Source organism: Pelodiscus sinensis, chromosome 10 (assembly GCF_052426305.1).
Source record: "Pelodiscus sinensis isolate ZL-2025 chromosome 10, ASM5242630v1, whole genome shotgun sequence".
Lineage (NCBI taxonomy): Eukaryota > Metazoa > Chordata > Testudines > Trionychidae > Pelodiscus > Pelodiscus sinensis.
The window spans coordinates 3,634,056-3,660,388 of record NC_143061.1 but is presented as its reverse complement, the minus strand read 5'-3'; the positions used below and the strand labels follow the sequence as shown (position 1 = coordinate 3,660,388).

The following is a 26,333-nucleotide window of genomic DNA, read 5'->3' as shown; positions in this document are numbered from 1 at the left end:
TTTTCTTACTAAGATGTAGATTGTGATGGAATGTCAACTGTGTCCGGTGTTTTTGTTGAAACCATCTGGCAACCCTAGGTGCACGGCAGGGAGAGGCGCTGTGACCGGGTGACACAGACTCGCCAAGCACATGGAGGAGGTGCTGGCCCGCAGGAAGGGAGGAGGCAATCTGTGTTCCTATAGCAACCCTCCACACACAAGGAGGGGAAATCTGAGCCCACCAGACCTGGCCCAAACCTAAAACTTACTGTCTGGCCCTGTTGGGTTGCCAGGCGAGCTGGCCAGTACCTTGGAGGGTTGCCCTAAATCGGGGCAGGGGGAGGAAGGAGAATTGCCCTGCAAACAGAAGGAATCGGCTCACTGCTTCATGTTGTTTCTACACCTCTGTCCAGAAGAGGACGTGATCCCTGCCAAGGGCACAGGGTGAGATCACGTTGCTGGGCTCCATTAACTGGGGACATGAGGGATTGCAGGATTGTGGTCTTATATAACCTATTGTTAAAGACTAGCCATTAGCCCTGTTCATTGCCATCCGTGCTAATGAGATTTCAAAACCAAAAAGCAATTTTATCATAATTAGTCAGCACCATGTTGATAGGCTGGAGAGATATAACATCACTAGTGATCCAGGATCTCAGACTCTTTTCCAGACTCTGGGTCCCATCCAGGCCTCTGCCACTCTGGTGGGAATTTGGGAATGACTGCTAACGCAGGAATCCCTCCTACAGACCCAAACGTCAGATGGAATGCAGCCACCTCTGGGGGAAGACGTCAGCAACCTCCCGAACCCAGGTGCAACTTTACACATTCCCCCCTCCCCTCCCATTGGTCTCCCTCATTTGTCTAATCACTCTGTGAAAACAGTGCGTCCATAGCAGGTACAACGTGAATGCGCACATGCTGCTTGAGAAAAGGTCTGCTTAAGGATAGGCTTGTGATTTCACAGGTCGCCTTCCCAGATTTCTGTCGCTGCTGTGATGTTAACAGACCCTTTAGAATCAGAATGTGAACGTGGCTGAGGATAAGTCTGATCACAGCTAAAAGGCTTGATCTCCATAGAATCACAGAACACTAGAACTGGAGGGGACGTCGGAAGGTCATCGAGTCCAGTCCCCTGCCCTCACGGCAGGACCAAGCACCGTCTAGACCATCCCTGACAGGATCTCCCTGACAGGTGTCTGTCCAACCTGCTCTTCAATATCTCCAGGGATGGAGATTCCACAACCTCCCTGGGCAATTTATTCCGGTGCTGAACCACCCTGACAGGTAGGAAGTTTGTCCTAATGTCCAACCTAAACTTCTCTTGCTGCAATTTAAGCCCTTTGCTGCTTGTCCTGTCCTCAGGAGCTCAGGAGAACAATTTTTCTCCCTCCTCTTTGTAACACCCTTCTAGACACTTGAAAACTGCTATCATGTCCCTTCTCAGTCTTTTCTTTTCTAAAATCAATCAAGACCCGTTCTTTCTGTCTTCTCTCATAGCTCATGTTCTCGTGACCTTTCATCATTTTTGTTGCTCTTCTCTGGATCTTATCCAATTTTTCCACAACTTTCTTTAAGTGTGGTGCCCAGAACTGGATGCAATACTCGAAGTGAGGCCATCCGGGGAGGAAAAACGGCCACCCATAGCTCATGCCCTCATGCAGTCTGCTAACATCTGAAAAGGTGGCCAGGTGTGCTGGACAGGTTGGCTGGCAGGGGGAGAGCAGTTTGGGACAATGTGACAACATGGCCGATGTACAGGACTCCTGTACATGAGGAGGATTGCATCTGATTTTGGGGGGGTTTTTTGGGGGAGGGAGGTTGGCTCAGCTTTCCAAAGGGAAAACCAAAATGCCCAAAGAAACTTAGTGGTTGGTTGGTTAGTTTGATGGTGTGTGTGGGTGTGATTTGTTGGCGTTTCTGTGTGTGTGTGGGGGGGGGCGGTATGTGGTTTGTTGGGGTGTGTGTGTGTGTTTGCTGTTTCTTTATATGTGTGTGCGTGTGTGCGGTTTGTTGGTGTGCGTGTGTGTTTTGTTGGTGTGCGTGTGTGTGGTTTGTTGGCGCGTGTGCGTGTGTGTGGTTTGTTGGTGTGCGTGTGTGTTTTGTTGGTGTACGTGTGTGGTTTGTTGGTGCGTGTGCGTGTGTGTGGTTTGTTGGTGTGCGTGTGTGTTTTGTTGGTGTACGTGTGTGGTTTGTTGGTGCGTGTGCGTGTGTGTGGTTTGTTGGTGTGCGTGTGTGGTTTGTTGGTGTACGTGTGTGGTTTGTTGGTGCGTGTGCGTGTGTGTGGTTTGTTGGTGTGCGTGTGTGTTTTGTTGGTGTGCGTGTGTGTGTGGATTGTTGGTGCGTGTGCGTGTGTGTGGTTTGTTGGTGTGCGTGTGTGGTTTGTTGGTGTACGTGTGTGGTTTGTTGACGCGTGTGCGTGTGTGTGGTTTGTTGGTGTACGTGTGTGGTTTGTTGGTGCGTGTGCGTGTGTGTGGTTTGTTGGTGTGCGTGTGTGGTTTGTTGGTGTATGTGTGTGGATTGTTGGTGCGTGTGCGTGTGTGTGGTTTGTTGGTGTGCGTGTGTGGTTTGTTGGTGTACGTGTGTGGTTTGTTGACGCGTGTGCGTGTGTGTGGTTTGTTGGTGTGCGTATGTGTTTTGTTGGTGTGCGTGTGTGTTTTGTTGGCGCGTGTGCATGTGTGTGGTTTGTTGGTGTGTGTGTGTTATTGCAAATCACCAGAATATCCTGTGAAACCGGTCTAGTGGGGCAGGGGGAGACATCCCGATCAGCTCACTGCCCAAAGGGCGGAGGAGGCACAGAGACGGGCCCCGTTGACAGAGGAATCTCTTTGACAGGACAAAGAACCAATCAAAGCCCTGGCCACGCAGGAGTCCAGTCATGCAGGGAGCGATGGAACGGCTGCGTTTTCCTCATGAAGCTCTGACTCATCTTGAAAAGCGTCCAGAACGGATCGGGTGGGTTTTCTTATTGTGCTTCAAACCCATCCCCCCTCGGTGGGTCCTCAGACAAGTTCCCAGCCTCGGAGGGGGGGGGGGGGCAGCAGTGGGATATTTCTTCTTGGGGTGGAGAAGGGAAGAACGGGCACCAAACTCTGGTAGTGGCGGGAGGGCGAGTCGGAAACTGCTCCTGCGTGACTCATTCGGCAGGACAAATGCAACTTCGCTCATCCCTCTGCCGCCCTCCTCCTCCCCTTCTGCTGGGAGAGCGAGAGCGAGAGCGAGCCGTGGAAAAACATCAGCGCTTTTATGTTCCTCTCCCCTGGCATCTGTACACAGGGAACCTTTCCAAGCCACAGCGATGGCTCCATCTGCCGCTCGGGGAGGGAGTCCTTTTCCTTTTAATGGTCACCTAGGACGAGTCTCCGAAGTGACCTTGGAGGAATGTCTGTGCCAAAGGAAGGGGGGTGTCTCTGAGCCTGGTGTGTCAATGCTCGGAGGGTTTAAAAAAAACACTTCCCAATTCTCCACTGAAATTTCAAATAAATAAATAAATAAAATAAGCCCCCCCCCCATTTCTGCGGGGAAGGGCGTGGGTGGGTCGAGGGAACAGTCTGGACACGGTTCCGACACTGGGGCATGCTGGGTCGTAAAAGGAGATGGGGTGATTGAGGGGGGCAGAGGTGAGGGGGAACGTGAAAAATATCCCTGCCTTGTCTCTGCTCAGACGGGTAATTAGCGTGTATTTATGAAGAACACAAACAGCCCAACTAGGTTTATTGCCGTCCACAAAACAGCTCTGGGTTGTTGTTTTTTCCAAAACATCTCCCGAAAATGGTAGGGGTGGCCTGCCAGCAGGCCCGTTAAAATGCAGCCCAGCTGCATGCCAACGCCAGCCCCGCTCCACTGTGGGCACGGAGAACAATTAGGCAATGACATGGCCTTCCCAGCAAATTGCTCTTCGCCTAGGGTGGGGTGGGGTGGTGAGGAGGCTGGCAGAGAAAAATGACCTGATCCTTCCCGGATGTAAATCCCCCTGCTCTAAAAGGCTGGACTTGTTTGTTTGCCTTAACGATTGGAATAATTTGTTGGCTATGGGGCGGGCCTGCCCATGTGAAAATAGTTTTTTCTGTCTGCAGTTCTTATGTGACTAGCATCTGGCTGAGTGCCCTGCCTGCTCTCTGCTTGCTCTGTTACTCGTCAGCCCCAACCCTTGCTTTGTGTCAGGCGGTCAGCAGAGGCTGTGGCTCGTCAGTCGAGGTGTGAGGGGCACGCAGCTCCAAGCTGATAGCACGCTCTGAGTGGCCAGGACCTGTGGGTGCTATGCAGAGATAAGAACATAAGAGTGGCCAGGCTGGGTCAGACCAAAGGTCCATCCAGCTCAGGGTCCTGTCTGCTGACAGTGTCCAATACCAGGTGCCCCAGAGGGAGTGAACAGAACAGGGAATCATCCAGTGATCCCTCCCTGGTCACCTATTCCCAGCTTCTGACAAACAGAGGCCAGGGACACCATCCCTGCTCATGTTGGCTAATGGCCATTGATGAACCAAACCTCCATGAATGTATCTAGCTCTTTTTTGAACCCTGTTAAAGTCCTGGCCTTCACAACATCCTCTGGCGAGGAGTTCCACAGGTTGGCTGTGCGTTTCATGAAGAAGTACTTCCTTTTGTTTTAAATCTGCTACCTATTAATTTCATTTAGTGACCCCCTCATTCTTATGTTATGGGAACAAATAAATAACTTTTCCTTATTCACTTTCTCCATACCAGTAATGATTTTATAGACCTCTATCCTATCCCCCCTTAGTCTCCTCTTTTCTAAGCTGAAAAGTCCCAGTCTTTTTAATCGCTCTTCATATAGCAAATGGGACATTTAAGATGATGGAAGCTAGCTAAGGATGAGGAGCAAGAGTGGCTGCACCTTGTATCTGCTGATTCTTGTAGGGCTCTACAAAAGCTAGGTCCAGCATGCACAGATGTTGGAAACATTACTTCCGCTGGTGTCAAGGGAAGGCACTTCCGTCTAGTGGTCAGAGCAGGGAGCTGTGGGCTTGGACTTCTGGGTTCTGTTCTTGCTGCCAGACCGGTACATACAACCGACATCATCACAGTGATGTTTCTCCTGCCTCTCAGAGCTGTTGTAAGGGTTAGTTCATCAGCCATGTTTGCAAAGTGCTTTGAGGTCCTCTGATGAGTGGTCATATTGGAGGGGAATGGACTTGATCAATACAAGCCTTTGTGTTTCCCTGATAATGGAGATGAGCTGCAGCAACCCTCCGATCCCGGTGCTGTCAGCGAGGGCTAGACTCTGATCCCAGATGGCACGTCTCTGCCGGATTGGAATATCTGCACCAATCGAGGCAGCTCTGGATAGAAAATCCCCAAGTTAGGGGAGTCCCTCTTCAGCAGCTGCCCAGCTTGATGCAGTCTCGCCATTGTCTCCAGTTTGCAGTGGAATGATACACTCTACCGGTCCTCGGTTCCAGGTGTGAGACGGTGTCCTCTCTGCGTCAGCTGCAGGCTGAAGAGCGGGTGTTTTTCAGAGAATCCAGAGCCTCTGTTTCCTCCGGGCAGGACCATCCCGCGCAGGGCCCCTGCAGCAATCCAGACCGTCTTGCTTGCTAGCAGGAAGGGCAGCCAGGGAAGGGCATCTCCCTGCATCAAGCAGAATGATGTGAAATATCAGCCTTTGGTCCTGATCCTAGACTCTTCTTTAGTAACCAGCCGGTGTTAATGAGTGTGATGTACCAGGCAGAGCTAGCACGTTAGTCATCATGTGAATCTTTTATGCTCCTTGTCTACTGGCAAGTATTATCCAGCAAGCTTTGTTATTGTATGCTTGGCGGAAGGCAGAGAAGTTAGGGAGGATGGTGTGGAATGTGTCCGGAGAGCAATGCTACAATTCACCACAGATAATAGAAGTCTGAGCCAGACAGATAATAGAACAGAGTGAGATCCATTTATTGCTAAGAGACGGTCTGAATATGTCTGCGTCGCCTAGCCCAGTCCCCCTCCTCCATCAGATTTCTCAGGAGAAAAACACAAGCCCAGGGAAGAACGGTAATGGAGAGATACAGGCAGTCGGCGATGGATCCGTAGGCTCTTCTGCAGCCTTCCTCACCGCAGAAACAGAGCAACTCTTATGGATAGTGACTTCATTCACATCTCCCCAGGATGGCAGAGAAGGATTACTAACCTCACGGCTGGGAAACTGAGGCATGGGGAGACAAATATGTAAACTGGAAATTGACCCACGTCTCCAGCGTCATAACCAGGCGCCGGTCCTTCCTTTCCGATAACAGGTCTGGTCAGGGTGGGGTGTTCACTAATGAGCACTATAGAAAAGTAAAGCTAGCAGGTGACGGCATTGCTCAGCACGTCTGAAAATCTGGCCATTTCTATTTAGGTGCCTAAGGCTGGGTCTGCACTGGGAAAGTTTAGCAACGAAAGTGCAGTCAACATGCAAAAGTCGGCAAAAGTGAAAACAGGTCAGACTGGCTGTTCTGCCTCCCATCGTCAACATTTCATGGCCAGATTGCTAGCAACCTGGGGACAGATAGAGCAAAGCACTGTGGGTAAGCATCTCACAGTACCATGCTGTGGGACAGCAGAGCTGATCCCCATGCTTCTTGGGATCCCCTCCGAGTTCTCCCACAGTCTCCTCAGCATGAGTTGCTCTGGGAGCTCTCCGTGCTGAGGAACGGCAAAGCAGCACGGCCGTCTCTCCAGCCCCCCTCCAGTGGCAGGGGCCTTACTGCCACTGTATTCCTAGCTGGGCAGAACAGGAGCATTCCAATGATGCTCTTTGTTTGTTCCCCAAATGGAGCAGCTCACTCAGAGGTTAGACTTTTCCCAGAGCTTTGAAAGGGGACAGAGGGAGTGGTTTCTTTTCCCCCTGCTACCAGATGTTGATCGCATGCTTGGATCATGCCCACGCTTATTGTAAGCAGGAGACCTTTTTCATCAAAACATACCCCGCCTCTTCACACCCAACGCACGCACCATGTGCAGAGAGACCTGTCAAAGCGAGAGCACGTTAGCAGCGCTATCAAAACAGCAAGAAAAAAACCAAACCAGTCCCTGTTCAGAACCAGTTCCTCAAGGGCTGAAATCAGGCTGCTGTTTCCCTTGCTCTCGGTGATGCTTCCACCCCATCAAGTGACAGGAGAGGTGCCTGGAACGTTAACCGGCAGCATATGGAAGGTGGCAGGGTCACCAATGAACCCAGAAGTCACGTCTTCATACAGGTTGAACCTCTCCAGACTGGCACCCTCGGGACCTGATGCATTCCGAACGAGAGAATTTGCCAGACCACGGGAGGTCAGTATTGCCTAGTAGCCTTACCAACACTGCCATTGCTTACTGAGAAGACATTTAGGGGTAAATTAGAGCTAAATTACAGCACAGAACGCCAAGAGCCAGGACTGGGGGATGCAGGGGCGGATATATAGGGCAGGGCGAGTGGGGCAGCTGCCCCGGGCCCCGCGCTTCAAGAAGCCCCACGCATGCGCCGTGTCAAAGGGGGGCCCCTGCGACATTGTGCTGCCCTGGGCCCTGCAAAATCGTCATCTGCCCCTGGGTGACTGCAAATAAATATTATGGGACCACAGGAAACGTGGCCATGCCCATGCTAAGGTCCATCCAGCTACTAGAAAGACCTACAGGAGGGCTTCCAATAATGACAAAGACTCCATGTTGGTCATGGATTCTGTGACTTTCTCTGACTCGGTGATTTCTTTCAGATGGCCCCAGTGCCCGCTGCTGGACTGGCCCTGTGTGAGCAGCACCATCCTTGCTGCTGGTGCTGGGCACTGCCCGAGCAGCTGCCAGCATGGCTGACACCAGCGACCGCTTGAGGAGCAGTCCTGGGGGTGGCTGGAGCAGCAGAGGATGGATGGGACAGCTACCCCCACCAGCATGCCTGCAGCAGCTCCGAGTGGTTGCCTGAGCACACAGGCAGTGACACGAACGTGGCGCCACTTTGCACCCTTCCTTTCTACTGCAGGGCGCTTGGCGCGGAGAGCAATGCTGGGAATCGTTCTCCCGAAGCTTTGCTCTCTGCACCACGCAGGGCACCAGCCAGGTTTGGCGCCCCGCCTCATGGCGGACAGTACCCCTCCACGGTTTCTGCCGCTCGCCTTGTGGCTGGCAATCCAGCGGCTGGCTTCTGTGCTGACAGCTGGGGTGTGTTTGAGATCTGCGTTGGGACGGTCAGCTGTCGCTTTCGTTTGTAAGGGTTTTCTAGGCATGCTTGCAGGCTAAAGGCTCTACAGGAAAGTGTGCCAGCCTACTGCAGCAAAGGAGGGGAGTAATGTCCCTCTTTTTTATGCACCAGCCTGCTTGGTCTCTAGGATGAGTAATGTTGGGGAAAGGATTAGATAGGCCACTGTTCTGAGCCAGCCTGGCATTGCCCAAATTTCTACAGCTCGTGAGACACGCTGGAGATGAGATATACAGCCCAGTTTAAAGACTAGCTCGATTTGGTTAATCTTCCAGGAACACTGACACGGGGGCCCTTTGAGAGTGACTTTTCCATTAATTATAAATGAAGTCTGGCCCTCGGAGAACCAGAAGTCAGGCCCAGGAATTCACCATGGGTAAACGAGTTTCCAGGAGCCCAGCGCCAAAACCTCAGCTGGTGTAAATCGACCTACTTCCAGATCGCCGGGGAGCGCGCACTTGGAAATGACCAGCGTGTACATAAAAGCGAGCGTGTAGTCACATTGTCCGGGTTCTCTTCCAGCAGGACCCCAAGGAGTACAGAGAGTTCTCACAGTGGGGTGCACCGTCCCGGAATTGGACCCCTATGAATTAATGACGTTCCTGTGGAGTTTGAAACCACAGGATGCAGATGTTTTGATTCTGGCAAACGTCACGAAACTGCAAGCCAGAATTATGCTGAAAAATATCTTGTTGTTCAACCGAGCGGCTCCCCGCCTGACAAGACTGACGTGTCGCAAGGCTCTGAGCCTAGGCCGCAAATGTAAACCCGCCATATGTTCTGCTGTGAGCCCGGTAATTCAGTACATGTGCACACGGTGTCAGTACGGTGTGCTGGGATGCTACCACTTTCAGGCAAGCCAGTGCAGGGGTTTTTTTGTGCTGCTGTTGGGCATTTGCCTCAGCTGCATTTCAGCGAGGTGATAGTGAGAAGGAATTGTGGAAAAGACCCAAATCCAAGTATTTGTAAACATGGCAGAAAGGAAAGATCCCGATCGACGGGCAAACACTGTTGCAAACCGAGATGAAAGGAAGAGCAGAACTGAGAGCAGATGGAGGGACCTTGGACTTCAGGACACAATCTCTCTTGTACCTTGCATACAAAAGAGGGTTTGGGAGTCATTTGTCCACTGCCTGCCATGCCCCAGAGAGCAGAACAATTGGCCTTTCCAGCCCTTGTGAACATGCACCGGGGAAAAAATGTGGCAAGTGCTACTATGTTTGTGGCATGTGTGCAGAAAAGTAAATTAAAAATGTACAATAATTCTTCATTTAACACGTGCCCGCTTAACACATTTTCGCGATAGCACAATTTTTTTTTTTAGGGAATGCTTTTTTGAATTACACGACTGTCCCTGAATAACACAATTTCCCCAGCCAGCCCGTCACCGGCAGCTGCGTGGGGCTTCCCCTGCCTTCCTGCAAAGCGGCAGAGGGTTCACCGCTCGCCGTGCCGTTCCCCAGCAAACCCCCCCCCCCCGCCAGATGCAGTGCAGGTCCTGGCAGACCCGTCACAGGGGCATACTCCCAACCCAATCCCCGTCCCCTCTCCTTCCCTTCCCCAGAGCCAAACACCTCCCCTCCCTGCTGTAACCCAGTCCCCTTTCTCTCCCAACCTTACGTCCCGGTCCCAACAGACACCACCGCTTGAAACGCAACCCCCGCCTTTTCCTTTATTTTCAATGGGAAAATTGACCCCGCAAAAAACGTTTTCACTTAGCACGATCATTTTCTGAAACACGTCTAGAGTGTTAAATGAGGAATTACTGTACATACTGTCACATGACTTTATTTCTTAGAACTCAGAGCGATAATATAGAAACCCCAAAACAGAGAGAGACTAAGCAGGCTGCTCCATTTAAAAAAAAGAGCGAGAGCGAGAGAGAGAGTCAGGACTCCCTCTATTTTGCTATCAGCTGGTTCTTTGCAATCTGACGCTGATGGCGCACTTCCCTATAGAGCTGTTTATCCTGCAAGCAGGCCTAAAAACCCTCTACAAATGAAAGGGACAGCTGACAGTTCCAATACAGATTGCAAATACACCCCAGCTGTCAGCCTGGAGTGTAGAAAAGAAGCTAGCTGCTGGATTGCCAGCCACAAAGCAAGCAGCAGAAACCGTGGGCAGGTGCGGTCCGTCATGATGTGTGGAGCCAAACCTAGAGACTAACAGATGTATTAGGGAAAACACAACTACCCCCTCTGAGATGTATTAGGGCAAAAGCTTTCGTGGGTAAGACCCACTTCATCAGATGAGTTGGAGTGGAGTTTACAGCGGCAGTGATATATATGAACAACAAAAGAACATTTAAACAATCACACTCTTTCTTTTGTTGTCCATATATATATATACCCCCCGTCTCTGTGACTTTCACTCCAGTTAATCTGATGAAGTGGGTTTTTACTTACAAGGACCTATGCCCTAATAAATCTGTTAGTTTCTAAGCTGCCACAGGACTCCTCACTGTTTTTCCAGATACAGACTAACATTGTTACTCCCTCTGGATTGTACATGAACGCAGACTCTGAAGGAAAGCTTACCTTACAGGTACTCGGAAGAGGGAAGAGACCCTGGGTGTGTCTATGTAAATACAGCTTGCTCCTGCTTGGCTTAGATATGTTAGCTAGTCATCAGATGGAGCGGTATTTGCTTATTGTAATCAACTTAATTTGTGACCCAACACCAGCTATGTCTGTAATAAATGCAGGGAGAGAGAAATATGGGTACCAATGTTTATAATGTTGTGGGACTACAGAAAAGCAGGACTGTGTTACATTGTTCCAAAGGGGAGGGCTCACAGGTAGCAGAGAGGACCTGGCTAAGCAGGGGCTAGACTTCCAGAGCGCTGTAAGAATAAGAGAAGGTTATTTTGGCCGGGAGGCTGCAAACCTTCCCTGGTTTGGAATGGTTTGACCTGCTTCCCCCACCCCACTGTTCAAAGAGCAGAGCTAAATAGGCATCATTAAGAGCCACTTTTGTTATGCTAATTGTGCTGAAGTTGTATTTCTTCTACCCTGCTTGCAGCCTGGCTCCCCTTGCCTGGTCATGAATGGGTTAATAATGTTTGCTGGCAAAACTGAAGTATCAAGCTCCCAGGTGGAGGGAGGGATGGAAAACCTGCGCAGAATGACATAGGAAATAGAACCACTGCGGCATTTGGGGAAGTGGGCTCCTTTTATTCCGCCATCGTGTGCTGGGAGAGGAGAGGTTGTTTTCAGACCCAGGTGTCTCTTTAAGTTCAGGGATGGAGCCCTGTTGTGCTGGGGGCTGCCAGTGGATGTAACAAAAAGACATTCTCTGTCCCCAGGCCTGCCAATGGGAAGAGGATGAAGTGGACAGTTGCCCTGGGGGCCAGAGATTCAAAGGGTCCTGTGCCAGTGGTAGCAGCCAGATTGCTGCCGGAGCACCATGCCACATGGCTCTGGCTGGGGGCGAGGATGCTGTGGTCAAGGCCAGGTCACTCCAAGATGTTGGTAAGTGGTCAAGGGCTGCACATTTCTGTGGGGGAATAGGGGGTCTGGGATGGAGGCTGGGTGCAGAAAGGAACTTGTGTAAGGGACTGGAGTGTAGTAGGGCGTGTGGGGTCTGAGAGGGAGTTCAAGTGAAGGAGGGGGTTGTGACCTGGGGGAGAGGGAGTGCAGAGGGTTTGAGTGGTGATGTGGGGCAGGGAGTTGGGGGAAGGGAGGGGCTGGGGTTCCAGAGGCATTTACCTTAGGAGGGCCCTGGTCAGCAGCCCAGTGGGTCCCTCTGGCAGGCTCCCTGCCTGCCGCAGCCCCAGACCATGCAGACTGGCTGGCTGCTCCCTCCATGTGCCTCTCTACATCGTGTGCAGAGGGGGAGTCTTCATGCACTGCCCCACTCCGGCACAATCTCTCAGCTCCCATTGGCCGGTTTCTAGTCAATAGGAGCGGAGAGATTGTGCAGGGGGTGGGAGCAGTGTGCAAAGTGATCCCTCCCCCCTTCATGTGCCGCACAGAGAGCAGCCAGCTGCTTTGAGCCCTGGGGCTGCTCTGTGGCTGAAGGTCCCGGTGGGATGGGCCGTGGGCCGGATTGAAAGGCTCGGTGGGTTGGATCTGGCCCGTGGGCCGTATCTTGCCCACCTCCGGTCTGGGTGGTGCTAAGGGCTGACTGCCTGAGGCTCCACTCCTTCTGGGGGCACGCAACCTCTCCCCACGCTTGCCCTGGGGCTGCGGTGGCTGTGGGCCCTGCTTTCTGCCCCCAAATGGTTAACCAAGTACAAGATGAGACGAACCGGTGGGGCACTAGGGGCAGCACACCGATGGATGGGAGCCTGGATTAACATAGACAGCGGTAAGTGAGTTGGATAAAGCTGTCTGATCAGGAAGAGTATGGTAAGTAGCAGGCACAGCGCCCCAGCTGTCTGATCACCGTAAGGCCTGGCTCATGATCAGCTACCTGTCTTGCAGAGCCCTGGCCAAAAGGAGCCTGCCCTCTCTGTGACTAATTGGTCTCCACTCCGCCCGGGTTGGTCAGAAGGAATCGGTTTCCTTTTCCATCAGCAAGCTGGAAAATCTCCCAGGGTCGTGTTCTGGGAAAGCGCCTGCCTTGCCGCTTCCGAGAGTTAAACACAGAGACAAGAGGGATTTGAGCTCCGTCGCCGGGCGAGACATCCCCCCGTGCACTCACCTGCCTGGAGACTGGAGTGTCCTTTCTCCGACTGTTTACACATCCAGCCCTTCGCAAGGTCAACCTGACATGCGGGGAGGGGGGGGGGGAAAACCGCCACCTCTTCCTGTCTAAATGAGCTGGGGAAACAACCCCTCCCCAAGGAGCCGAGCTGTTCTAAAAGAAGGCAAACGCACCACCTCTGTTAATTGTCCCGGAAAACATTCCAAAGGCAGCCGTCAGCTGGGAAGATGTGGGCAGGCATGGGTTGCCTCGAAGCAGTGATCAGCACAGCCCATGGGATGTTTCTGGGATGCTGTGGAGAGACAAGAAGACCCTAGAAAGGGAAAAGCCACTCCTGGATTAATGGGGAATTCCCAAAATGTGTTTATTTCTTGATTCATTTTTTAGGCTGAGTGAAAACAGCTGGATTGACAGCTATGGAGACCCATGTCCTCTATTCCACAAGGCTGGACGGTAGCCCTACAACCATCCCCTCGCATCCCTCACCAAGGTGCCCCACCTTCCAGCTTGCAGCAGGGACTTCTGGGGGAGATCACACTCCATCCATGGTCTGCACTTGCTACCTGCAGTGAAACTATCCGGTGACCTGGAGGAGGGGATGGAATGTACCCTCAGGAATTTTGCGGATGACACTAAGCTAGGGGGAGAGGTAGATATATAGGCGGGTCGGGACAGGGTCCAGAGTGACCTAGACAAATTGGAAGATTGGGCCAAAAGAAATCGGATGAGGTTCAACAAGGACAAGTGCAGAGCCCTGCCCTTGGGACGGAAGAATCCCAAACATTGTTACAGGCTGGGGACCGACTGGCTAAGTAGCAGTTCTGTAGAAAAACACCTGGGGATTCCAGTGGATGTGAATCAATAAGGGGCCGTTGTAGTCAGAGGCTAACGGCATATTAGGGTGCATGAGGGGGAGCATTGTCAGCAGATCTAGAGAAGTGATTATTCCCCTTTATTCAGCATTGGTGAGGCCACATCTGGAATATGGCATCCAATTCTGCCCCTCCCTCCATTACAGAAAGGGTGTGAACGCATTAGAGAGGGTCCAGCGGAAGGCGACCAAAATGATTCGGGGTCTGGAGCACATGACCTATGAGGAGAGGCTGAGGGATTTAGGCTTATTTAAAGCTGCAGAAGAGAAGAGTGAGGGGGGATTTGAGAGCAGCCTTCAACTCCCTGAAGGGGGGTTCCAAAGAGGCTGGGGAGAGGCTGTTCTCAGTGGTGACGGATGGCAGAACAAGGAGCAATGGGCTCAAGTTACAGTGGGGGAGGTCTAGGTTGGAGATGAGGAAAAACTCTTTCCCTAGGCGGGTGGGGAAGCACTGGGCTGGGTTCCCTAGGGAGGAGGTGGAATCTCCATCCCTAGAGGTATTTAAATCCCGGCTTGACCAAGCCCTGGCTGGGATGGTTGAGTTGGGGTTGGTCCTGCTCTGGGCAGGGGACTGGACTCGATGACTCCTGAGGTCTCTGCCCGCCCTAGGATTCTATGATTCTATGCAGGATGGCTAATGAGAAATCTGTTACAGGTTTCTTTTAATCTTGGTGTCCCAGTAGGAACTGGGTTGGGACAACCTTTCTGTTTCACTGAGCAGTCAATCTGATGGTAACGACTTCCGGTTGCTGCCCTGCAGAAGCCGGTTCTAACCTAGAGCAGGACACATTCCTATCCCGTTGCTGTTCTCCAGTGCCGTTCAATCTTGCTGGGCTTGCAGTTTCAGTCTTTCCAGAAGAGGGAGTGTGTAACTGTATCCTGTCCTCCTCTGCTGGCTGGTCTGTGGAGTGGATAAAAGCCCTCTGCTGCTACTGGCGGATGGAGTTCCTCCGTGAGCCTGAAGCGAGGAAGGTGTTAAGGTATTGGTGCTGGGTTAAACCCCAGCTGATAAAGTCTGACAAAGGTCATTTTAAGGACAATGAAGTGCTATCCAGGCATGAAGTCATTCTGTTCTTCTACATGCAGAACTTTCTCATGCATGTCAACAGTAGGAGTTTCCAGTATCTAAGGCAAGAAGCATCTCCCAGCTAATTGCTCGAGCACAAACCAGCAGGCTAGAGATGAAAATATGTACCCCACCCCAAGTGTGCTGCATGTTTTCCTCTGATAGCCATCACTACCTGCACTGCAGTCTTTGTCTCACAAGGCTGCAAGGAGTTTAGAGCACAAGAGCCTCTCTTCAAGGGGGAAATGTCTGAGTTGCCCTGTTGATGTTCCTTTTTGTTCCCTGGAGGCCAGGTCATGCGGAGGAGGCCTGCTGCATGGTGCTTTTCTCAGTAGCTATTTGCCTGCTTGTGCAGCTGGTTTGCATGGCTCACCCATGCTGCGACGCAGTGGGTGCCGTCTGCAGATGCACAGGGATCCGGCTCCACGCAATAGCACGGGCCCATCTCAATGCCATTTCAGGCCATGTGGAGCCTTGACTTGAAGTTTAGGGTGGCCACCACCAGTGTTCCCCATAAGCTGTGTGCTTGTGCGGCTCCTCAGGAGACATCCAAAGCCACCCAGCTGGGTAGCAGAACACCTATTGCTAGGTTTTTTGATTGTCCTGGTGGTGCACATTTGCACATACTTTGATGCACATAAAAAGTTTATTCCACATAGAGATAGAAAAAATGTGCACATGGATGGGAAACATTAGCGGGATCATTGGTTGCCACCCCTCCGGTTTTCACCCAGACAGCCCGGGTTTCTGTTTGTGTGTCCAGGGCCGTTTGACAAGCCCCAATATCTGTTTTTTTTAATCAGTAGCAACCCTAACTAGAAGGAAGGAGGCCACATAGCAACAGCAGTCACAGCGGCCTCGAGGGCCAGGCTGTTTTCGCTGTTTGCGACAGGGGCATGGCATGCCGGGGTGGGGCCTGTTCGGAAGAGACAAAGAAGGGGTCAGGGCATGGGAAAAGAGGCAGAGAAAGAGATGGGGCCTCAAGGGGAGAGGCGGAGCAGGGGTGGGGCCTTGGGGAAGAGCCTCAAGACCGATCCGCGTCTTGACTCACGCGCTGTGCTGACAATCAGCTGAGCCGGCACAGCGCGGCAGCCATTTTTATTTTAATGAATCATAGAATCATAGAATAATAGGACTGGAAGGGACCTCGAGAGGTCATCGAGTCCAGCCCTCCCGCCCTCAAGGCAGGATCAAGCTCCGTCTACACCATCCCTGACAGATGTCTGTCTAACCTGCAGCCTCGCCAGTGCCATCTTCCTTTGGCTGGCTCAGGGCCCTTGGCACTTGGTTCCCCTGCACTCCGTCTGCTGCAGGGAGAAACATTTGGCTCTTCACCAGACACCATTCTCGGGAGATGCCTCCACTGAAAATCCCCCTGGATGCAGCTTCTTTCGCCCCTGGCAGTTAAAGGCCAAATCATGAGGGATCTAGTTCCATTCCCCTACCGGTCTCCGGCCGCTGCCCCACCCCCTACTCTGAGCTCTACTCAAAGATGGGGCAGGGGTCATCTTTTTGCTAGTGTTCATGCAGCACCTGACGCACTACAGCGTGGATCTCTAGCTATGAACGCAAACCTAGGTAGATGAGATTCCCAACTGCTTTGCAAATACCTCCCTTTTTTCTGGGTTGCAAAGGGTGTGCTGGGATGTTATGCAGAAAAGTGGCTTTATTCTCGGCACCCTGTTGCAACTGCGTGCGAGGCAAGCCATGAGCATCATGGACCTGTAGGACTCACTGCCACAAGATATCACTGAGATCCGGGGAGAAAGGATTGGCCATCAGAATGAGAGCTCCAAAATTAAATAGGATATGACTCCATGAGGGGGATTACCTCTCCCACTTCAGTGTGTAAATCAACTTCTAGCTGCTGGGGACGAGGAAGAAATTTCCACGGTCAATCAGTTTTTAGCACTGGCACGGTACCTCAGCACCTCTCAATGCGCACAATCCCCCTGGGAGAGAGGGCCAGGCTGTGATCCCTGGTAGAGGAGGTATGGCACAGGGTCGCTAAGGTCCAAAGCCTCAGACTATTTAGGTGCCTAAGTCCCTTGGTTGAGAGTTTGGCCCAGCTTCTCCAAGCCCCAGTGACGTGGCTGAAGTCACCCGGGGAGCATGGGTTGGCGGAAAGATAGAATTGAGCCAGGAACGTCCAGGCTAGCCTGGCGATCACAGGACCATGCGATCACAGGACAGGTTATCACGGTCCAGGATAGAGTTCCTTGCCCTTTCCTCTGTGGCCACGGGTGCTGGAAAGAGCCCAAGGCACAATCTTAGCCACAAATGGCCAACACTTTGATCCGGTCTGTGTCAACGCACTTGATCCCTTGGCTTGTGCTTCCAGCTTGGGGAAACACAAGCGGCTTTTACTGCTCCTCCTTTCTCAGCTGGGCCATCACCTCACCTGCCCTTCGCCATGCTTTTTCGAAAAGGCCCCTGTTTCATTCAGCCATCGCTGCTCCCTCCCTACCTCCCCGGGAGCCGCACTGAAGCTGCGTGTGGCTGCTCACTGGGAAATAAAGTAGGTCATGGTGTCACGTAAGGCAGTACGACTGCACAGCCAGGCGAGCGGAGTGGAAAAACCCAAACCCCAAACCCCTGCCAGATTGGAGGTGATAAATAACCAGCTGTGTGGGATCAGCAGATAAGGAAGAGAATGTATCAGGCAGCAAACTGGAAAACATAGTTGCTGGGTGAACTGAAGTGTCAGGGGAAAATACTCCGCGTCGGCTTGATCACGCCAACCCGAGAATTCTGGTTCTCCATTTATCTATGTGAAACTGTAGGCGGGGGGGGGGGGGGGGGGGGGGGGAGAGGGGCATGCAGTTTCCAGCCTGGCTAGGGTGCCCTCTGCTGGCGCATGTGAGGTGCGGTGCCCCCCACATTTTTGTTCTGGTCTCTTTTGCAGGCAGCATTTTTCTTCCCCCCTTGGATCCAAGGAGGCACTTGAAAGCATCAGACGTTAGTGGAAAATCAACAATCTGTGACCCCAGATGCTGGGTTGTGAACCATATTATTTCTCCCTGAGTTTTCTGGATTTATTCATCCCCCACTTCTGCAAAATGTCCATATGAATAAAGTGAGTATCCTCCTTTCTCAGCAGCGTCTGACCGTTCTAATTCCTTGCCCAATTTTAGTCACTCGGATTTGAATTGATCTGCTTTTGGAGGGACGTAAGTCTCAAAACTTCACTCTGAATCAGGATTTCGAATGCCTCGGCGGTCAAGGAGGAGGTTCAGATCTGGGGATTTGGTTTAGTCCATTATGGGCATGGGGAGCAAATTGCAAAATGTCATTCAAGATTAGAATCTCTTGCACCTGCCAACTTCTAGAGGAGCCTGGGGCTTTATGGAAGCCCTGTCTCAAAAAGACAAAAGCCTTTGACACCCGGGCCTGTGCAGAGAGTCTGGGGGCACTGACACCCTTGCTGCATTGCAGGACCTGCACTGATCATGCACGTTGATTTCACCAGCTGGTTTGATATGGTTCTGCTGGACACTGCCTGCCTCAAATTCCAGACCTCCCAGTCTTGGGGAGCAGTAAGAGGAGGGGGTGCAGGTAAGCTTGAGCACTTTACCAGGCTGACGGAGTCCTTGCTACAGAAATTGTGGAGCGCTGGACAAAGCCAAAGCCCCCTTTGCTAGAAATGAAGGGTGGGAGGCTCAAATTCTTCCCGGCCCAGAAATTTCAGAGCTGAGACCTAGATTACTCCCGATGACCTGTTCCCAGAAACCTGAGCTGCTCTCAGGAGAACAGCGTCCGTGTCCAACTCAAAGCTTCCATTCCTCTATACTAGAGCCCAGAGCAGATACAAAAGTCATGTCCACCGCTGCATTTGACATCCGCGAAGGCGGATCTAGTGGATATGAAATGCATATCTGTACGTTTGCAGAGTTCTAGATACAAAATTTGTATCCGCATCTGCATCCATCTCCGCAACAGTCAGCTGCGGATACCCACGGATATCTGTGGATTTGTGGGGCTCTACCCAATACCCAGAAGCCTCTTTGGTTATAAGCTTCCAGAAGGCTCACTCCCAGGAGTTTGGGTAAAATTCACTGTTCAGTGATTATTAGGCCCAGCGAACTAAACTGTCTCTCTGTCTGTCTTTCTGCTGTAGGTCTCTCCAACAATTCTCAGGACAGTGCCATTAAGAACAAGGCTCAACAGGTTTCACCCCATCCGGCTGGGTAAGCGTAGTTGGCAAACGGTGTGCTACCACCACCGGCTGTCGTTGCTGGAGTCCGATAGGGCAGGTTCTTGCTAAATCATAAGGTTGTGGGGAAGCTGTGCCTAAAAAGCCCCTGACACTGACATCCTGGGTGAGCCACCATCAATGTTCCCTCTAATTTTCCCATCCATGTGTGGAATAAATTTTGTTACATGCACTGGGGCATGTGTGGATGTGCATCACCAGTAGAAACACAGGCTGCTGGCTGTGGGCACTCTGCTAGTCAGCTAGGCAGCATTTGACTCTCTCCTGGTTGGCTGCCCAAGAGTACAGCTTACAGGGAAGTCTTGTTTGGTTCTGTTTAGGTTGTAGATATTTTGGGAAGCTGGGGAGCAGTAAACCATCCTTTCACTTGGAGTCCTCCTGCCTGCGTTTGTCAGGACAGAGTTAGAGAAGAAAAGACATGCATCTCAAGTCAATTGCATGCGTAGGCCCCTGCTAATATTCACAGACATTCAGTTACATGCCACAGGATGGCGACCCCACTGCAAGCTGTGCCGATTTCCCTGTCTGATTTCCAGGTTCAACCTGTTGCCTTCCCCTGCTGGCAATACTCTGCCCCTCTAAAAGTCTCAGAGGGGTGGCTGTGTTAGGCTGGCTCTGCAGAAAACCATGAGGAGTCGTCTGGTGGCATTGTGGAGACTAACAGATGCATTAGGGCATATATGAGTGAAACTCACTTCATCAAATGAATTGGAGTAGAAGTTATGGAGGCAGGGGTGTGGATGGATGGATGGATGGACAGATAGAGGTGGCCAAGGTCACATTGCAAATCAGCACCAGAGCTGGAATGCCTGGCCCCTAGTGCACTAAGCACTTGCCAACTTTCCCTGCAGTCCAAATGGGCATAGTCTGTCCTTGAGACACTGGCCTGATTTATGAGCGGAAAGGCAGGGCCAGGACACCTCACTCACCTGTTACTTCTCTCGCCAGCCGGGGCTCAAACAAATGTCTGGACACACGGCGGAATGGATGCGCTTAGCTTGGAAATGCATGGGCGTGGCTCGGCTGGAGCCCTCTGAAATTGTGTGGTCTGCAGTGCGACTCTGCCACCTGCTCTTTCAAGTTGTGCAGCAGTCAGGGGATATAAATCCTCCAGCAGATATCACCCCTTGGCATCAGAGAATAGTGGCCACGGAGTTCCTGTTTCTCTTGAAAACGGGGCAGGGAGGGGGGTGCCAGGAAAAAGGGGAGCAGAGGTGCCCTTCAGAATAAGCAGCTGGACAGATATCAAAGCACACTCTGCAGTCCGATTGCCAACGGAAAGATTCCTTTGGTCCTAAATTCACACCGTCCCTGCTGATTCCAAGGCTGTAAATCAACCCACGGCATTGAAAAGGACACGCTCAGGATAATTGTATATTTAGAAGCCTTTCTGCCGTGTGTCACTAACACCTCTATGGATTATTAAAATCAGAGGATGTAAAAAAAAAAATCTCGCCAATGACACCTTTACTGGCTAGCCATTTCCAGCTTGGCCGTCTTCCCCAAATGAATCTGGTTTTATAACAACCAGCCCACTCCGTCTGTGCAACGAGTTAAAAATATTTACCCATCTCCAAAGTTTGCAAATTTATAATGGGTTGAATTAGCACCCGGATCCAAACACATCCAAACTTTGGGACAGTCAAACTCTAGATCTGAAAGTTGTGGGTTATGCCTTAATCCACAATGGTGACTTACCCTGTTCTCTCAGGCCACGTCTACACTAGGAAATTATTTCAAAATTATTAAATTCGACTTAACTCCTGATGTAACAAAATCGAACTAGCGTGCCCACACTACGGGGAAACCTTGAAATTAGTCTGAGGCAGGCTCTGTGAATGTGGACGCTCTACCTCAGACTTAGCACCCCAGGAAATACTGGGGAGTCATTAGTTCGAATTACTCTGGGGAGTAGCTATTTCAAAATGCAGCACCAGCATATCCACACGACCGCTATTTCAAAATAACTGTTTCAGAATTAGTGTTACTTCTGATGAAAAGCAGGAGTCCAGATTTCAAATTAAGTGGCATGTTATTTGGAAATAATGGGCTTGGTAGTATGGATGCACCACTTATAAATTTGACCTTAGGGGGGTTATTTCAAAATAAAGTCCTAGTATAGAGCAGGGCTTAGGGTATATCTACACTTTAAGTTGGAAGGGGTCATACCAGCGTATGGAGACATACCCATGCTAACTCAGAGGGAGCTACAGCACAAGAGATAGAGTGTAGTCAAAACGGCCCAAGCGACGGAAGGGGCTCACCACCCCAATTATGTACCTTTGCCTGAAGCGGCAAAGCAAGCTAGCTTTGTCTCAAGACGAAGAGATGGGTCATGAATGATAGATTCAGGGATGGAAGGTCCACAAAGCGTCATGAAGATCCATGAGGAACAGGCCTAGATGTGCATCATGGCCAAGTGAGACTGGCAAACGGTTGTCGTGTGTTGCCCTGTACAACAAGTGTCATAGATTGTGAGGCCCAATGGGATCAGTAGGTTCAGCTAGTCCCAGGTCCTTCATACGTAGGTCTAGCACATTAGCCAGTGGTTAAACGAGCGACTCCATTAGAAGGACACCCAGCCTAGCAGGGATGGCGAATTCCTCTTGTGCCAGCCCATGTGCGCCAGGTCCTGAATTATACAACAATAGGTACTAGCAGCTGACACGAATACCGTGTCCTTCACTCAGAGATCCTGCACTATACCCCGGCCATTGATTGTTTCCCGGTCATAGTTTTTTAAAGTCCAGAACCCAGATGGATCTGCTGCCTTCAATTACTGTGCAATGCGGTTGCCGTGGGTTGGGAGGTGACATCAAACACAGTCAAGATAGGAAGCAAAAGTTCTAAAGATACTCAGCTGTAACCATGGAGGAGCTCAGTAATTACCCAGGTGCAATCTAGTCAGGACACTGGGGATAACCCTCCTGCTCTTGCCCAAAAGCGGCTTGGGCTTTCTAACACCCATAGGTCATTAGGGCTTCTGGTTTACGTCACACCAAAGACAGCTCCTCTCCCACTGAGCCCGACTGTTTTAGAAAGTGTCAGGAGGGTAGCCGAGTTAGTCTGTAACCGGAAAAACGTAAAAAACAGCAAGTAGTCCTGCAGCACCTAGAAGTTCATTCGTCGAAAGAAGCGGGTTGTGCCCACGAAAGCTCATGATACCATCAATGTGTTTTGTTAGTCTCTAGGGGCCGCAAGACCATTTGTGGTTTTTTATGTTTTATACAGTGTGAAGTTGCGGTGAGCTGTTAACATGTAAGAACCCCTTCATGCCCTCCCCTCTGCATTGGCAGCATAGTTCAAACTCTGCGGTGCCCAGAACCTTTGAGGTTCTCCGATGCTGTAGTTCAAACCTGAACTGAGTCACGGCCTCATGGCGCGATTGCTGAATGACATGTTTGTGTTGAGGATGGCGCAGTGAAAGAGCCCCAGAGGAAACAGCCAGGAACACACACAGTGTAATAACCTCTCCAGGGAAAAGCTCGGGTTTCTTTTCCTCTTCCTATGGTACGGCTTGTCCTGGGTGTGTTAAAGCAGATCTGGCACGGAAAGCCCAGTTAATGAAGGGAGTGTTTTTTTTTTAAAGAAGGGAAGATGATGAATTCTAATGCAAACTTGATCTTTCTGTCTACCTTAGGGTTTTCTTTAGCATCTGTTGCTATGGTAGCTAGGGGCTTAGCTTGCCTAATTAGCCCAGCTTTTCAAGTACAATAGGGATTGAGAGTTGGAGTTCTTGCAGCTGCAACGTATCATCTGGAGCGTCACTGCTGGAAAGCACCAAAGTGTCCATGGACGCACGCTTTCCAGTGCCCTTCTCTTGAAGCCCTGCCTTCTCTGGTCCTGGAAGGTCGAGTGAAGTGGACTGATATTTATCACTGTCTTCATACCACGTAAGCCTGAGACTAAAGAAACAGGCCAGCAGTGCCTGATCCAAAGTCTTCCAAGGTCAGTGGAAAAATTGCAGTAAGTTCTCGAGGAGGCCCCAAGAGTTCCCAATAAAGGGGAGATTCAAACCAAGATCCGTTGGTTAAGTGGAAGTTGAACCCAAATGATTCTGCCTCCTTCCGGAGTTTCCCAGACCCAGGCTGGAGTAGACACTTCCAAGTCACTCCCATGGAAGTAACTTTATTACTTTGCCCCAGTTTAATTCTCAAGGAAAACATAGGCTGGATTTCCCCACAGTGATGTCTCTTAGCCCATGGAATAATCACCCAAAAGGAGCCTGGTTGGATGAGTCATTGAAAACCAGATTGGTGAAGCATCGTGCACTCCAGAGACATCAAGTTCCAGGAACTGGACTGGTAGGAACCCAGCTCTGCCCCTGTTTGGCTGTGGTCTTGGGTAAATCACATGGTTTCTCGGTGACTCCGTTTCTCCATCCGTACAATAGGGCTAGCCATGCTCACCCACTTTTGTAAAAGTGCTTTGAGATCTCCCGCAGCACAAGGAGTGCTAAGACCCATGCTTCCAAACCTAGCTGTCCAAAATAAGGCAGGTGCATTTTATTGCGATACTTACATAACGGCCTGACTTCCAGAGATGCTGAGCATGGGTATGTATTTGCTCATTAGTTGCCAGTTATGTATTTGCTTATTAGTTTCTTCTGCATGATTCTGGCAAAATCCCGTTTGGCTTGGCTTTGCACCACTCCCTCCCAGCCACAGGTCTCTAAAAAGTCAAAAGCGGGAACAAGAATGCTGTTTGTATTTATTTCACGCAGGTTCACAAGGTTTGTTTATGCGTCAGCCACAGAGCCGCTTTTTAGCATTTTCACACATCATTAGCACCAGCCTAGGAATTTTTGTTTAAATGTGATCTTCAGCCTCTGTGCAGATTTTTCCAAGTCCTGCAACATTTCAATTGGCTTCACACAGTGACTTCCAGCCAGGAGAAGTCTAGCCAGACTCTCATTCAACCCCATTTCTTTTCAGCTCTTATGAGCTAGAAAGCCCAACAATCCTCATCCGGGGGCCAAATGCAGTACTTCCTTCAGCAGCAATAATTGAGGCAGGGTACAGGTTGAACCTCTTCAGTCCAGAACTCTCTAGTCCGGCAACATCCATCATCCGGCATGATTTGAGTTACCTGGATGTCTACTTTTCATGGGTGTGTCCAAGTTTCCCGTGGTCCCATTAAGTTTGTTGACAGCCCCCAGTCCTGGCTCTCAGTGTTCTGTGCTGTTATTTAGCTCTAATATACCCCAAAATGTCCTCTAACAGCCCCATAAGCAGTGGAAGTGTTGGTAATGCTGCTGGACAATACTGACCTCCTGTGGTCTAGCAAATTCTCTGGTTCAGCACCGGTTGGGTCCCGAGAATGCCGGACTAGAGAGGTTCAACCTGAAGTAGGAAAGAGATCTCCATTCGGCATGCTGAGGTTCTAGTGTTTGTATGCTAGCAGGTTCTTGGCCCCGGCTTGGTGTCATACTGAGATACCTCCCCACCTGGAACCAGACCCACTTTCCTGGAGAAACCCTTCCCATTCTGTAAATCCCATCCAGAGGTGGAGGACAACACTAACTGGTTAGATCTGATCCAGCCTCTGAGCGAAAAAGTGAGCACTTTGGCATCAAGTGAAACAGCCCAGCGCTTGGATGGTCCTTTGAATCTCTCAATGTCTTGAACCTGGAGAATCTCAAGAGATGAGACTCCCTCCTGTGGTTTGCAGCCCTGTCAGTCCCAAAGGGAGACACCAGCACAAGCCACTCTCATGGCATGTTCTCGCACCTGGACCCTAGGTGTAAGCCAAGAGGGGTTCCAGCCTCTGACGCTGCCTCTTGACCTGTTTCAAATTCTGAACACTTCGAGGGTGTTTGGTCCATGGAATGGGGTGGCTAGGCCTTGGGCAGCAGAGTCAGGGAGATCTTTTAGGAAATCCCCTCTTTTAATGGGGACAGTAATAATTCCATAGAAGCTGGCCTCACATTCCAGGGGAACTTAGCTTCTGGCACTGCTGAATCATGAGCCAAGGTGGTTTCAGCTGCTGTCGAAGCCAGATATGCCCCATTCAAGGAGAGAAGTAGCCAGGTTCTGCAAAGCTCCAGGATGTCGATATTGCTCTACTCTAGCGATGTGTGCAACAGCGGCATTTTAGACTAATCTATCAGAGCAGTCCCTGTTCCCATTGTCAGGGCGCCGTGCCAGCCAACATCTTCTGCACATGGAAATCCCACAGACAAGATGAAGTCACTGAGGGACACCTGCTAATAATGTTAGACTCCCCTCCCCTCCCCTCCCCCCAGGCCAAATGCCAAAGGTCAATTTTCAAACTCGAGCCCTTAGAGTTAGGCGCCTACCTCCAGCATTAGAACGCTGAAAAAAAGAGCACTGGGCATCTTCAGGTAAGAGCATCTGGAAATAATGGCTGATCCTTGGCCAGTGGCGCTTTTAAGCAGATGGGAATGCTGAAGAGGAGCAGAGAGCGAGTGAGGGGCAAAGCAACAGAACCAAATATAAAATGTACGTAGACCATGACATCTTGCCTTTGTAATGAGAGAACCATTCTAAGCCCTTATTCAGTCATAGCCAGGCTTATTCAGTCAGGGTACGTCTACACTAGCCCCCTAGTTTGAACTAGGGAGGCTAATGAGGGTGACCGAAATTGCAAATGAAGTGCGGGATTTAAATATCCCGTGCTTCATTAGCATGTTCCCGGGCAGTCGCCATTTTGGAAACTGACTAGCCCGGAATAACTGGCCGCATCTACACGCAGCAGTGAAATGGGAGTTCGAAGTAAACCCCTTAACTCGAATTAGCTGTTAAACCTCTTTCCACAAGGAGTAACAGCTAATTCGAGTTAGCGGTTTACTTCGAACTCCTGTCTCACTGCCGCGTGTAGACGCGGTCAATTATTCCAGGCTAGTCAGTTTCCAAAATGGTGACCGCCCAAGAACATGTTAATGAAGTACGGGATATTTAAATCCCACGCTTCATTTGCAAATTTGGTCGCTCTCATTAGCCTCCCTAGTTCGAACTAAGGGGCTGGTGTAGACATACCCTCATAACCACACCAGCAGTCACATCTGCTCATGTGATCTATGCCATCAAGTGCCAGCAATGCCTCTTGGCCATGGATATTGGCCAAACTGGACAGTCTCTGTGACAAAAGACCCAAATCAGACATCAAGAAAAGCAACATACAAAAACCAGTAGGGGTGCGTTTACACTGCACTGTGATTGCGCGATAACGAGCGTGATTTCGAAATAACAATGCGAGCTTCTACATAACCATTCCAGCCACTTGCCTGGCTGTATTTGAACTGCACTCAGGCTATGGATCCCAGCATGCAATGCTCCACTAGGCCTGGCTGCCTGGTTCAAGACACAGGCTGAGCTAGGCAGTGCCCATGAGCGGTACCTCCATGTTAAAGATTAAGGAGGCAGCATTGCAGTACTGC

The 26,333-nt window shown here is 50.8% G+C and overlaps 1 long non-coding RNA gene across 1 annotated transcript; it reads left to right on the top strand.

The window, feature by feature from the left end:
- The first annotated feature begins 2,327 nt into the window (after nt 1-2,327).
- Nucleotides 2,328-25,508, top strand: LOC102449926 (uncharacterized). The gene is made up of 6 exons (XR_001368210.4): nt 2,328-2,934; nt 11,442-11,607; nt 17,627-17,797; nt 18,157-18,276; nt 18,839-18,908; nt 19,883-25,508. It is a non-coding gene; the product is annotated as an uncharacterized LOC102449926 (long non-coding RNA).
- Nucleotides 25,509-26,333: the final 825 nt, after the last annotated feature.